General features: G+C 35.5%; 1 protein-coding gene across 1 annotated transcript in view; it reads right to left on the reverse strand.

Moving 5' to 3' along the window:
- melt (ventricular zone expressed PH domain-containing protein melted) overlaps nt 1-15,543 on the reverse strand; it is a 338,615-nt gene that overhangs the window by 93,096 nt on the left and 229,976 nt on the right. The window lies entirely within an intron of this gene.

Here is a 15,543-nt window from a genome sequence, read left to right on the forward strand (position 1 = left end):
ATATACAGGGTGTTCGGGATAAATTTGACATATTTATAATTAATTATATTTTTCCGTAAGTTACATGTATTAACACACACTTCTCTTCATTTAAAAGTTTGGACCCTTCTTCATTCATATACAAGATGTCAGAAAGGATGGATAGCTGGAACCCACCTGAATCATGGAAGAGAATAACTTGTATCATGATGATTCGTGCCCGCCATCAAAATAAGGATATTACGACTGCTGCCCAATGCTCCCTGAATACAGTAAAAACAATCAGGCATGAACTAGAGACTTGCAATGGTGACTACGAGGATGTAGCAAGAAGAAAGATCCCTAGCAGACGATCTGATTGCGTTCGTACAGCAGAATTCCTCGCAAATCTGCAGGAACAGGTGTTGAAGAACCCTGGCATTGGAATTCGGGCTTTGTTCGTGGAGTTGCTAACTGTAGTCAAGCCCTGGATAACAAGGGTAGCCAATGGTAGGCCGTATGTATGGCAGCAGGATTCGGCCCCTTGCCACACCTCTGGGAAAAGTCAAAAATGGTTGTCTGAAAATTTCTACGACTTCACCAGTCCAAATGTTTGGCCTCCAAACTCCCCAGACCTTAACCCCATGGATTATTTTGTATGGGGCGCAGTTGAAAAAGACACCAATCGCACTTCCAGTAATACAAAAGCCCAGTTAATGGATAAAATTAAAACAGTTTTTGCGGCCCTTCCCAGGGAGACTGTAGCATCAGCTTGTTCGAGGTTCCGAAGCAGAATTGAAGCTGTGATCGATGCTAATGGTGGTTATTTTGAGTAAATCTTGTTAATAGTATTGTAATTAACTCTGCCTGTAATGTTTTTTTGTCAATTCATTAAATTTAATAGATACAAAGAAGATTTTCTTTTTCCTTACGAAACTGTCAAATTTATCCCGAACACCCTGTAGATAAAAACATCTAATATACTAAGTTATAATAAACCGCTAAGTACAATCTAACCAAAGCAAAAATATTACCCTAAAATCCCTGAAAAACTAACAAACAAATCACTGTTCCAAGGCTGACAAAGTTAATGCTGCTGTTAGCTTACCTAGAAAATATGAACCAACTGGTATCCGAAAACAACATGTAGCAATTAACTATGATCCGACAAACTGCATCAAAAAGAAAACAATGGAATTAATTAAGACAGTCACCATGTGGCTAGTATAAACAGATAAAAAGCTGTTACTGTTTTATACCAATGCTCCTAGAATTTACAGTCTGCCTTAGGTATCAATCTTCTCCTCCAGTTCTTATTTAGGCAATCAAGGAAAATCTCTTCCAACTAATCCACAAACTACCCACAGTACACCTCTTCTGATATTTTAAGAGGATTTCAGAAAAATACCATACAGTCTTGATACCAGTAAGATCCCTAGACAACATAGTATTAACACCTATCTTGTACAATTTTACAAGCTATCATAATTAACTGGCATCTATCTAACAATATGGAAGCAAGCTTTTATCCAGCTTGTTCTTTAAAGGAAAAAAAAAAAAAACAAAAAAAAACCATAACTTAAAATATGACCTCTCTCTCTCAAGGAGAAGGTATGTTTATATTATGTCTTTCTATAGGGTGTTTCCTCCACTGAACTGGCCTCCACCATTCTGCCAATATTTTTTCTAATCATGTATGAGCACAAGCAGCCACAGGTCAACACCCACATACAGTTCAGCTCTAAACTCCAACTTGTCATTGGGAAAAAAATGGTACTGAGAAAACTGTTCATTTGAAACAGTCTTTTCCATACCATTTTTTCCCAATGAATACAACTCCAACTCCCCAAGAAACTCATTAACAAATTTCTTTCTTATTCTCTAGTCACTTGCTCACATAATGTATTGTCACATTATAGGTCTTGAGACCTCTCATAATAAATGCTAACTTTATTTTCACTTTCTTTTTTTCTTTTAAATGAAACTATAAAAACATATTCTGTGTTTATATTAACAATATTCAAATTAAAGATTTATAGCATATCTTAATTCTTAAAATGGCTACCATGATACATAAAGCACAAACACACTCATAATTCTTCCCCTCGATTTCCAGTAATTCTTTGATCTTTGCCAGCTTTAAGTTTTGCCTATGATGACTGTCCCCCCCCCTTTTCCCCCCTACTATAGCATCAAATTACTCTCATCCTCCAACTCACTAAAGACCAAGGTGAACTGAAGTCATGTAACTCATTATATTATTCTTTTCATCCAAACCTTACCATAAGCAAACAATAACGTCTCCACAGCAATGTAAAATTGAAGTTTAAGAAGTGCAAAGGAAATTTCACTTACTTTAAATTTGAATCTCAAACTCTGGATAAAATTTTTTTTATTATTTGCTTATATTAGGATAAAATATGGAAGAAAAGAAGGAATATAATTACATTCAAGTAAAAAAAAAAATGAAATGTTTTACATTTTCCCATTTAACTAAAAGTAAATGGAAAACTGTAGGACTTTTTTTTTATCAAAACAAATATTCTTAACAAAATAGGTTTGCATAACTCAATTTTATCTTTATCAAAGCTTTTAAAAATATCAGAAAAATATCAAACAAGCATGAAAAAACATGAAGCATGATTAATCGCCATTTATGTAACAAATATTCTAAAATGGTTAACATCAAGTCATTTAACACATAAATGAACTATATTAAAATTAAGAATGGATAATCTAGTTATAAAAGTTAATAAAAGAAAATAATGTTAACCCTTTACAACATATAACAGAGGTATTTAACTTTCTTTCAAAGTTACACAATGGTCAGCATTCATTGTGTAGAATTTATGGAGACAAAAACACATTAGAACAATTACTTTACTTCTAATTAGGAAAATAACACTGAATGTTTCAGTCTCTATATCGAGGTCATCATCAGCAAGACACAAGCTACATGACACTACACAAGAGTAAGCTAATTCCAACTGCTTATGTTAGTCTGACCTCTGGTAAAAAATAAATAAATAAAAATAAAATCAATAAATACTTTTTATACATAAAAAGCATAATAACATTCATCTCGCTCTCTTCCATCATCTATGTAAATGATGATAAGGCCGAATGAACTCTTCACTTCTGTCTGTCCCTAGAGATTCCAAACAATTCTGTCCAGTTTGGTGTCACTCAAAAAACTATCAGTTTTTCAAGTCCTCTTTTGTCTATCCATCTAATTCTGGGCTGCCCTTTGCATCTTTTACCTTCCATCGTTGTATACAGGGCTTTAGTTGGTAACCTTTCTGTTTCCATTCTAGTCATGTGGCCAAACCATCTCAGTCTTCTTTCTTGGATTCTGTCTATTATTGATATTACTTGTTTTAGTCATTTCATCGTGTTTTCATTTCTTAGACTATCCAGCAGAGATACTCTAAGTAATCTTCTTAGCCAACCCAATTCAGTAGATAATAAGTTTTTCTCTTTAGCTTTTTTGAGATTCCAGCATTCATTTCACTTTCATAGAGAAGTACTGGGAGAACCATCGTCTTAATAAATTCTTATTTTCGCTACTTGTTTGATGTAGCTTGACTGATTCGTCTGTTTATATCTTTAGTAATTTCACCTTTGTATTCAATTAGTCCTCCGAGGTAGGTGAAGTTTTCTACCTGCTCTAGATTCTTATTATCAATTTCAATTTTCAAACTAGTGTTTCTTTTTCCTTCTATCTAACAGATAAGCTTAAGTGTTGATGATTATTAATGACTTATTTTTCAAGGTATTAACAACACCACACAATTTTATCAAAGAGATGTTTTATTAACTTATATTTTGCTGATTTTCAACTCAACATCATCAGAGCACAACTTGTAGACGCAACAGTGAGTGAGTGAAACAATATAATTGCAAACGGCAAAAGATCTAAAGTCCTATTTTTGGCACCCTCTAAAGGAAAAAAAAACAGTTATGCAGGAGTTTCTCTTAGGATAACAGTCTCCGAAATTTTTGGCAAATTAATGCAACCATATTTGTTAAGGTTGGGAGAATTCTTCAAAGCCATTGCTGACTCAAAAAATAATCTTTCAGATCTATAACAACTTCTAAATAGCACATTTGTTTACCTCCATCTAATCCTGTGTGAAGGAGTGTCAAAAGCGTGGTCTGCCAGTCCAGACTTGCCATAGTAATAGTAGCGAATGTATCTTTCATGTTTGCCCATAATAGGCCAAGTCACAGTCACAAGGAACTTCATACACTCCTGGGTGTGCTAAAGGGTGAAGTTTATCCTTAGGTGAACGGATCAGAGTTGCCAGCTTGACATGAGGTTTGAAAGTAGTGCGAAGGCCATGTTTCATCAATATTTTGGCTATCTTTTCTGATGTATCTCTGATATAGGGAATAGAAATGGTCATGTTGTATTCTTGTGTATTAGGAGAGGGCAGAGTAATGGGCCTATGTAGTATTTTGTAGGGATTATAGCTGTTGCCTAAGAATGGTGCAGATAATGGAGTTCTGTGGTCAGAGCTGTATTGTTAGAACAAATGGCTCTGTGTGTAAGTGTTTTTAAAATGCTTATATTAGCTGATGTGTTGGACTGGATGATGATGTGACTGTTTATGTAGGTATCTTCCTGTGTGTGTAGTGTTAGATCCTGAATGGAGAGCTTTACAAGAAAATTCTTTATTCAGGATTTAACATGATAACTACTACTAATTAAGGAGATATCTGCACATCAGCTAATAATTATGAAGTACTGTTTTATGTTTTGTAATAATGTGTAGTCCATGTGTGCCATATAGTGAGAGTTATTGTTAAGTTATTTGTAATTCCCAAGTAAGCTGTCTAGTACATTGCGAAATTCTGAGAAAAATTATAAGTAGTAATCCGTAATTATTAGGAGATAATTACGATTAATTAGATCGCGTATAATCTGTACGAGTCGAGCGTAGCGATGGAGGCTATACCTACGCGGAAAAAATGACGTCAGAGCGGCTACCTAGAATAATGTAACCTGACAGGTTAGGGAGAGTGTAGGATCACCCAAGGGGCATGAACAATGGGGTTCGTGGGTGAAAACCACATCGAATAGAGGATGCCCGAATAGGGCGAATAAAAGATGAGGTACGCTGTTTTAGGAGGCTTTTTGACCTTTTGATCTTCGGGTGCCGGATTCGAGTTTAGGGGGAGTTGGTCGGAGGATTCGTTAAAGAGCGGTGGGCCGACTACAGTAATGACGGACGGCAGGTTCTTTTCTTGAGAATGCTTGAAGATTTTCAAGGAGAGCTGATCGCGATATGACGGCCTATGTGGAATTGAGCCTCAGCAGAATGTCCCATTGGAGAAAGTTTCCTGCGGAGCGATAGACAGCACACAACAGTCGGAAACGATTAGAAAAAAAAAGCATAGTACAATGCCAGGAGCAAAGACGGCCGAAGAATAGGCAGTAAGGTAATCCAGACCTACATGAGATGGTGGCATGAAATCTGAAAGGATCCGGTAATGTAAGAGTTTTCGTTCTATGTTAAAATTTGTTTAGAAGAACAAGAAATTTGTATGCATTGTAACTAAAGGACACTAGTAGAGAACTTTTAGTGAGAATTTGACTGAATTAATTAAGCCCTTATGGAACAAAGAAGAGTTATTAATAGGCAGTGATTTATGAATGGCTAGACTTGCTTAAATGAAATTTAAAATTAAGATAATTATTGATAGAGTAGTAATGAAAGTGTTCAATGCGTGTTCTGTGAACAACTTGTGAAAGGAATTATATAGTAGTATTATGCTTGAACCAAATCTTATCCTCTCATAACTGAAGGACTTAACTTACTTAGATTCATTGTGATTTAGTATAACCCTTAACTTAGAGTGAATTTTGATCCATTGAGTATTTAACTTACATAGCTGTAAATGTTTTATGTTTTCCAATAAACATGTTTTGTACCTTATACCTGAGTTTATGCCTGATTACGAATTCAAACCACCACTTATGAAATAGAACATTTTTGGCGGGAAGGAATTTAGATATAATTGCTTAAGTGAGATTCGGTCTACGACTGCTAACTGAATCTGCACAGCGCTAGCATGAGATAAAATAACTGTGTATCCCTTGAGAATTTAGAAATATTTCCCTGAACAAAAGTCTCTTCTGTTATAGGATATTGGCTGGCGCAGCAAAATATAAATTTTGCCAATATCCGAAGAGGAGATAGATCTGAATTAATATCCTAAGGGTATGACAGTAGATTAGAAGGAGAGTTATTATAGAAGTAGAATTACGATATAACAATAGAAATTACAATTTTACAATAGAACAGCCAGTAGGATTTTGACTGTGTAAGGTTTTAAGTAAGCAAAAGGATAGATTCAAGAAACAGTAAATTAATGTATGATAAGATTAAACTGAAGATTTAACAATAGACATTACTATTTAACAATAGATATTACAATTTAACAGTAGGCTTTCTGTAAAAAGAAAAAGATAGTGATACATCTGAAAGGCTGGTGGCTAATGTGTCCAGAAATGGTAAACCGTTATTTGATTCTTTTTCTACTGTGAAGTGGACTTTAGGGTTTGGCTGTTTAGGTAGGTGACAAATGCATCCAAAGTGTCTTGTCCATGGGGCCAGATGGCAAACACATCATCTGCACAGCATAACCACACTTATGGCTTGTATGTAGCTGTGGTAAGTACAGGTAACCCTCGTATAATGCAGATGTTAGGTTCCATAGAAATGCCGCGTTATATAAATCGCGTTATGCGAGACTCAGATCACATACAAAAAAGTAGGGTTAAGTTCCGAAATTGTTTTTTTTTTGAAAAAAATTATATAAACAACAATGACATATCCAACAAAAAAATTTTTTATGTAATCATGTAAGTTAAGAAAATATATAAACTATGACACAAATACATAGTATAAAAATTACAAATTGTAATTAAGCTTCATTGCACGTAATGCATAAATGTTTTAGGCAAAATAAAAATAAGTGCATATTTTAATCTTTCATAGCACGAAAATTTGAGGATCGGTTAATAAACATTAGTTTTGTCATGTAATCACCTGATGCATTACTACAAAACAGTAGAGTAATTCTGTCTTTGGAAATTTTGAATCCAGGAGCCAATCTTTCATTTTTTGAAATATAGGTATGTTTTGGCATATTTTTCCAATATAACCCTGATTCATCAGCACTGAACACCCGGTCTGCATTATAAATGTTTTAAACTTTGAGAGTTTTTTGTTTAATACGATTTTCCATCCAAAAGAATTTTCTTTTGAGTGCATCTTCTTTCCAAATCATTAGAGATTTCTTCATTTTTCTCTTAGAAAACTGGGTACATGAGCAATGAGCTTTGCACTTACCGTTGACCCAGCAATAAACACTTTCTTGGATTTTTATGTTCATTGTGTTTGACTGTTTGTATTCTTGATTCATTTAAATTCAAAGTCCTTAGAACAACCGGTTTTTCTCCATTTTTCAACCGATCCATGATTTTAATTTTTTTTCTTCGAGACGAATTTTCTTTTCAATATTCATTTTTTCCCTTTCAATGTAATTTGTGGCCAATACTATAAAAATAATTTTTTTACATAAAAAAAAAGCATTACGTATTAATTATGTATGTAACTCACCAGAAACTAAAGCGCTCAGCTTGAGATAACACACTTATGATTTTCAATGCTCTTTCCTAGCAGAAAACGAAGACAATTTTCAACAATAAATACTTTATACAGTATACAATTGACGTACATGTGTGCTAAAGGATATTTCCCCTAATATAAATTCGCTACTTATAACTACCTGTGCAATACGGGCAGACACAAATTTAATGAAGATAAAATTTGATTTTTAAGTCGCGCGGTGAAAAATATATGAAAAGATAAAGGGTTACTACAATTTCTAGACTGTATAAGTACCGCGTTGAACAAGGGTTACTACAATTTGTAGACCACATTATATTGAAACTGCGTTGTGTAAGTACTGCGTTATACGAGGGTTACCTGTACTTTGTTTTCAAAGTGTTCCATGTAAAATTTTGCTAACGGGGGAGAGAGGGGGGGGAATCCATAGCAGTATCATTAATCTGTTTATAGAATTTCCCTCCCCATGTAAAGTAGCCTGCATTCATGATAAATTTAAATAATTAAAAAATATCAGGGGGAAATTTAGACGTGATTAAAATTCAGTACATTTCAGTCCATTTCAAAACACTGGTTAAAAATCTTATCCTAAAAAATTTAGACATAATAGTTAGTTTTGATGTGACCTCTTTATTTACCAATGTACCACTTATAGACTCTTGATTTAATCAAGTCTAAATTTCCCCCTGATATTTTTGAATTATTTAAATTTACCATGAATGCAGGTTACTTTACATGGGGAGGGAAATTCTACATAGCAGTACCATTAATGGTACTGCTATGGGTTCCCCCCCCCCTCTCTCCCCATTAGCAAATTTTTACATGGAACACTTTGAAAACAAAGTACTTACCACAGCTACATACAAGCCACAAGTGTGGTTACGCTGTGCAGATGATGTGTTTGCCATCTGGCCCTACAGACAAGACACTTTGGATGCGTTTGTCACCTACCTAAACAGCCAACACCCTAAAATCCACTTCATAGTAGAAAAAGAATCAAATAATGGTTTACCATTTCTGGACACATTAGTCACCAGCCTTTCAGATGGATCACTATCTTTTTCTTTTTACAGAAAGCCTACACACACAGGAAGATACCTACATAAACAATCACATCATCATCCAGTCCAAAAGTATGGCATTTTAAAAACACTTACACAGAGCCAAAGCCATTTGTTCTAACGATACAGCTCTGACTACAGAACTCCAATATCTGCGCCAAACATTCTTAGGCAACGGCTATAATCCCTACAAAATAGATAAAATACTACATAGGCCCATTACTCTGCCCTCTCCTAATACACAAAAATACATGACCATTTCTATTCCCTATATCAGAGATACATCAAAAAAAAAGATAGCCAAAGTATTGATGAAACATGGCCTTCGCACAACTTTCAAACCTCATGTCAAGCTGGCAACTCTGATCTGCTCACCTAAGGATAAACTTCACCCTTTAGCACACCCAGGAGTGTGTGAAGTTCCTTGTGATTGTGACTTGGCCTATTATGGGCAAACAGGAAGATCAGTTAACATCCACCTGGAAGAACATGAAAGATACATTCGCTACTATTACTATGACAAGTCGGGACTGGCAGACCATGCTTTGGACACTCCTTCACACAGGATTAGATGGAGGAAAACGAATGTACTGTTTAGAAGTCGTTATAGATCTGAAAGACTATTTTTTGAGTCAGCAATGGCTTTGAAGAATTCTCCCAACCTTAACAAATATGGGAGACTGTTATCCTAAGAGAAACTCCTGCATAGCTGTTTTTTATTTCCTTTAGAGAGAGCCAAAAATAGGACTTTAGATCTTTTGTCCTTTGCAATTATATTGTTTCACTCACTCGCTGTTGCGTGTACAAGTGTGTTGTGCTCTGATGATGTTGAGTTGAAAATCAGCAAAATATAAGTTAATAAAACATCTCTTTGATAAAATTGTATGGTGTTGTTAATACTGTGAAAAATAAGTCATGAGGAAGGTTTCTTTTTTCTATTTGCATAATTTTTGTGTTGCCTATATTTAGGTTTAATCCAAATTTTATACATTTCTTCCTTTATTTTATCAGAAATTCGTTGTAGATCTTCTTCCATGCTTGCAAGTAATGCAATGTCATCTGCAAATTTTTGTTATATTTTTTCCATATATTTTGATTTCAGAGTCTTCTTTGTTTAAGGCCTTACTGGTTGCTTCTTCCAGTGGAAGACTGAACATATCCAGTGAGAGATTGCATCCCTGTCTTACTCCACTCTCTGTGTGGAACCAGTTGGTTAAGATGTCCTCCACTCGTTCTGCACTTTCAAATTTTTCATATAGATTCTTTATTATTCTTATATAATAGTTTTATTGGGGATTCCAAATTCTTTCATGGTTTTCCGTAGTTCTCTTCTACAGATTGAATCAAATGCCTGAGAAAAGTCTATAAAATTTATATAGCGACTTTGGTTGTACTCTAGCATCTTTTCTATTAGTTGTCTAAAGGTGAATAATTGATCAATTGTGCTACATCCTGGTCTGAAACCTGCTTGTTCTTCTCCTAATGATAGTTCTATTAAATTATTTAAGGAATTTACAATATATACTGGAATATTAATTAAAAGAAACTTTAATAAATACTTCCTATATTTTGGCAATGTCACATTCAATGGGAACATACAACTATGACATGACGTGCACGCAGGCACTACAAAAAAGCAAATGAGGCAGAAGAGAGAAACTACTGTTGTTCCTAGAGTCCTAATGGTGCCCCCTAGCAGGCTAAATTGGGTTGTCTTGGCTGTTGGGCTGATGTTCTCGTGATGCAAGCTTCTAAAATTTGGGGCAGTCTCATGCACCCAAATTTGTTGAGGTCTAGAAAGTTTTTTAGAGCTGAGGCTGATTCTATGAACAATCTTTCATATTTAAACTTGCTGCTGTGTATTAACATGGCTTTCTTCCAACGTATTCTGTGGTAGGTATCCAAAGCACAGTCTGCAAGCCCAGAGTGGCTGTACTGGTGAAACCAGATGTAGTCTTTATGTTCCAAAATCCTGACATTTGCTGTCCTGCCTGTTCGGCCAAAGTAGGACAGTTTACAGCTGCAAGGGACCTGGTATACACCAGGTAGGTCTTTGGTGGAGCAGATAGGGGATGCCAATTTTTTATATGGTTTGTAACAAGAAGTTAGGTCATGTTTTTTTAAGATTTTGGTTATTTTTTTCGAGGTGTCCCAGATATAGGGAATGATGATGGATTTAGTGTAATCTTTATTACGAAGGGGGAGTGTGTGGTTATCTATATTGTTGTGTGTGTGGGGGGAATTGCTGGTGAATGTATCTGCCTGTATGGGTGGGGTTTTCTGTAAACAGAGAATACCAAGGATCCATCAGGCTGGCAAGCGATTAGAGTGTCTAGGAAAACAACAATCTCTCTTTCCTAGACACTCTAATTACTCGCCAGCCTGATGGATCCTTGGCATTCTCTGTTTACAGAAAACCCACCCATACAGGCAGATACATTCACCAGCAATCCCCCCGTCCTCACAACAATATGGAGTTATAAAAACACTATATAACAGGACAAAATTAATCTATTCAGATGACAATGCCCTAACCACTGAACTAAACCACATCCTTAATACTTTCTTAGCCAATGGCTACAACCCCCCAAAAATATTAAAACCAGATAACCACAACCTCCTTCCCCCACTTCTTAACAAAGATTACACTAAATCCATCACCAATTCCCTATATCCGGGGAACCTTGGAAAAAATAACCAAAATCTTAAAAAAATATAACCTAACTTCTTGTTACAAACCATATAAAAAATTGGCATCCCTTATCCGCTCCACCAAAGACTAACCACTAACCTACCTGGGATATACCAGGTCCCTTGCAACTGTAAACTATCCTACTTGGGCTAAACAAGCAGGACAGCAAATGTCAGGATTTCGGAACATAAAGACTACATCCGGATTCACCAGTTGTTTTCCTCTTTTCCAAGGTGAACTGGATTCTGGGGTGTTGGTTGTTCAAGTGTGTTAAGAAGGAGTGGAGTGTATCTGAGCCATGTGGCCAAATAGCGAACATATCATCAACACAGCGAAGCCAAACAGTGGGTTTTTGTGGGGCAGAGTTTAAGGCTTTCTCTTCAAAAGTCTCCATAAAGAAGTTGGACAGGGGTGGGGAGAATGGTGAACTCATGGCTGTCCCATCTATCTGTTTGTAGAATTTTCCTTGACAAACAAAATAGCCTGAGTTCATTGTGAACTGAAATAGGGCTGAGATATCGGGAGGAAATTTGGCTTGGATGAGCTCTAAGGTTTCCTTGAGTGGGACATTTGTCAATAGAGAGGAGACATCAAAACTGATCATCATGTTAGTATGTTTGAGTGAGAGGTTTTCTATACTGGCTTTGAAGTGGGCTGAGTTTTTTTATGTGTGATGGTGTGTTGCCAGTATAGTGTGTGAGCACTTTGACTAAATGTTTGGCTAATTTGTATGTGGGGGAATCGATGTCATCCACTATAGGAAGTAATGGCACATTTTGTTTATGTATTTTGGGAAGTCCATATATTCGGAGGGGTCTAGAGTTAAAAGGTTTTAGTTTGTTGGTAACTTCCACAGGCCAAGAAGTGTGACCTTCTTAAGGAGCTGGTCGGATTATACTCAATAGGGAGGTAGGAAGCCCGATCTAACAATAAAGCACTAAGCTTACCTGTGTAGTCCGTTTGTTTGAGAACCACAGTGGCATTTCCCTTATCTGCTGTGGTGATTACTATTTCTTTGTTTTTCTTCATTTCTTGTAGAGCTTTATATTCATCTTTGGATATGTTGGTCTTGCTTTGGTGAGAACACCGGCTACATCCAGTCTGATATTGTTGGCGATATGGTTTGGAAGGTTGCGGATACTACGTTCTATTTGAATCATTATTTATTCAGCAGGTATTTTCTTTGGAGATATGGCAAAATTGTGGCCAAGTGTTTTAATTAATATTCCAGTATACGTTGTAAATTCCTTAAATAATTTAATAGTCATGTGTTACTAACGTATAAGCCTTTCTACAAGAATAATGATAGTTCTATATATGGCTTAATTTGTTTTTGAAGTACTTTAGTAAAAAACCTTACTTGGAGTACTGAGGAGACTAACGAGGAGACCAAACCGAATGCAATAATGCCTCTAATTATTGCATTCGGTTTTGTCTCATTTTTTTGTAGATCCTTTCAAATAATGTTTTTAATGGTTTCAAAAATTGTTCCTTTCCTGCTTTTAAAAATTCTGCATGTATTTTATCAATACCAGATGCTTTCCTAGTTTTAATTTATCTATGCTGTGTGCTATTATTTTTTCAGTAAAGATATTTGTTTTCCTCTTCCATTTCTGTGGTTGGAATAATAATATCCTGAGAGCTGTTTTATTATATAAATCACTCAAGTATTCTTCCCATCTAGCTCTTTTTGTTTTACTTTCAATTAGTTGTCCCAATTTGTTTTTGATCATTATCATTTTTGTTGTCTGTGTTTTACTAATTTGATCTATTTGTTTATATAATCCATGGAGGTTATTTTCTTTTGATAGCTTCTCTGCCATTTTGCATTTTTCTTCTAACCCATTATTTTTGTCTCTTTTAACTAGTTTTCTAATTTCTCTGGTTAATCTATTTATTCATTTCTGTTATAGTTCTGTTTTTTTAATTTCATGCTTTTCCTTTGATTGCTTAATCTTTTTACTTCATTCGAGATCCAATCCTTCTTACTTTCTCTTTCTGTGTAACCTATTATATTTTCTGCAATTTTAATATTATTTCCTTTAATTTGCACCAATGTTCTTCAATTTTTATATTCTGTTTTGGTAGTTCCTTCAGGTTTTCATCTAGTTCTAGTTGATATTTTCTTAAAATATTGTCTCGTAGTTTATTTACATTCAGTCTCCTTTTTGACTCTAAAATTGCTTTCAACTTTATTTTTAGATTTGCTAATTCTCATCCACAGTCTGCAGCAAAGGATCTGCAGCTTAGGATACTTGATTTCCATCTCTGGTTTACAATAATATAATCGATCATATTCTTAGTTTGTCTATCTGGTGATATCCATGTCCATTTTCTTTGGGGTTTTGGTTGTTAAAGGAGAGTGTTGGTTATTGTTAGTCTATTATTTGAGCAGAAGTTTAGCAGTCTTTCACCACGTTCATTACTTTCTCCATACCCAAACTGTCCAATTACTCTTGGCCAGGTATCCTAGTCTTTGCCTACTTTTGTGATTAAGTCCCCCCCATTTCAATTAGGTCTTGACAGTTTTTTGGCTTTTTTTTGCAGATCTATATAGAACTCTCAACATCTTCTTCTGATGATGTTGAAGTTGGTGAGTATACTTGAATAATAGTCAGGGATCCAACTGATGTTTTAAATCTTGCTTTAATTATTTTAGGTGAGAGGAGACTGTAAGACAATAGAGAGTTTTGAGCCTTTGGTTTTAGTATAAGTGCTACTCCCTCTTGGTGTTTATTGTCCTCCTTGCCTGAAGTTAAAATTTTGTACTGTCCATAGCAAAATTCTCCTATTCCAGTCCATCTGGTTTTACAGAATCCAATCACTTCCCATCTGTAGTTGTCTAATTCATGCAATAGTATTTCAAATACCCCTTCCTGGTGAAGGGGTATTTGAAATACTTGAAGGGTTCTTACATTCCATGTGCCTATGCTTGTTATGTTTTTCCTGTCTACTAAGTGATGTTTTGTTCCAATAACATTTTTCTGCTTCACTACTTCGTTCCCTAATAGTGAGGGTGACCCTTATTTGACCGAGCGACAGTAGCTGGCATGCATCTTTAGTTTGGTTCGAGTTCATTCAGTTTCCGTTTCAGTGGTTAAGTTCCGTCAAGTGTCAACCATCACTGCTTGACCTGACCTCAGCCACTCCTAACAAGGAGTACAGACACTTCTTGCAGCAAATTCATTGAATGTAGTCGCTGCTTGCCATCACCATATCTGGCTACCCTCACTCAGTTTAGCCTGTGGATCGACACAGTTTACTGTGGAAAGGGGGGGCACTACCAGTTTACAATAGCTTCTTGGAGCCATAAGTGAGAGTTGGATATCCAGTAAGAACCATCCATCTGAACCACAATTGCATATAAGTGGATCCTATATGGGTTGCAGATGAATCTTCCATATTCTTGGAATTACCAATCCATCATTCCTGTTCAGATTACGATGATGTATCAGCATCTCACAAGCTTGAATTTTCTTTCAAACCAGGTTTTGGTGCTGCTAATTTGCTAAGAATAGGGACTCTTGGTGCCTTTCCAATTAATTCTGTGGCATGTTTTGAATGCATAGTCTGACAGGCCTGTTTTACCACAGTGAAGGAATTTAATGTGCTGTTTGTGCTCATCTTTTCTTATAGAAATTGTATACCCTATTTCCCTTATGTATGGCAAGTTGCAGGCGCACTGTAAACACCCCCAAGGTAAGGAAGGGAATCTTTGGATGAGCTGAGTATACTTCTTAATTTTGCAGGAGGTATGAAAGTTGTTTTAACATTGTATTTCTGTAGTGTTCTATTTTTTTCTGATATTCCCACATCTATGGTATTTTTGTAAAGTTTTTTACCTTTCATGACATTATTGTTGAGGATCTTGTGAGGTTTTTTTTTTTTTGTTTATTTTGGCATGTTTTTAATAGTTTAGCTAATGATGATTTCATATTCCTTCATTAGCACCTGCTCATCAGATCAAATTGTTAGCGCTCTATATTTGAGGGTGTTATGACCCCTAATTTTTGGGTATCTTTGAATCTTTGTGTATGTATTGGTCTATGTGTGGGTATATAGGTTTGCAGTAGACAGAGCCATTTAATGTTGACATATAGATATTGAGTGATAAGCTTATACCATACTCTAACATGCATATGGCTCATGATCAATTTGAGAGAATATTATATGACTAGCAAGTCAAACAGGTTGC

This window comes from Typopeltis vanoorti, chromosome 1 (genome assembly GCF_054136105.1).
Source record: "Typopeltis vanoorti isolate ZY-2024b chromosome 1, IOZ_Tvanoo_1.0, whole genome shotgun sequence".
NCBI classification, from domain to species: Eukaryota; Metazoa; Arthropoda; class Arachnida; order Uropygi; family Thelyphonidae; genus Typopeltis; species Typopeltis vanoorti.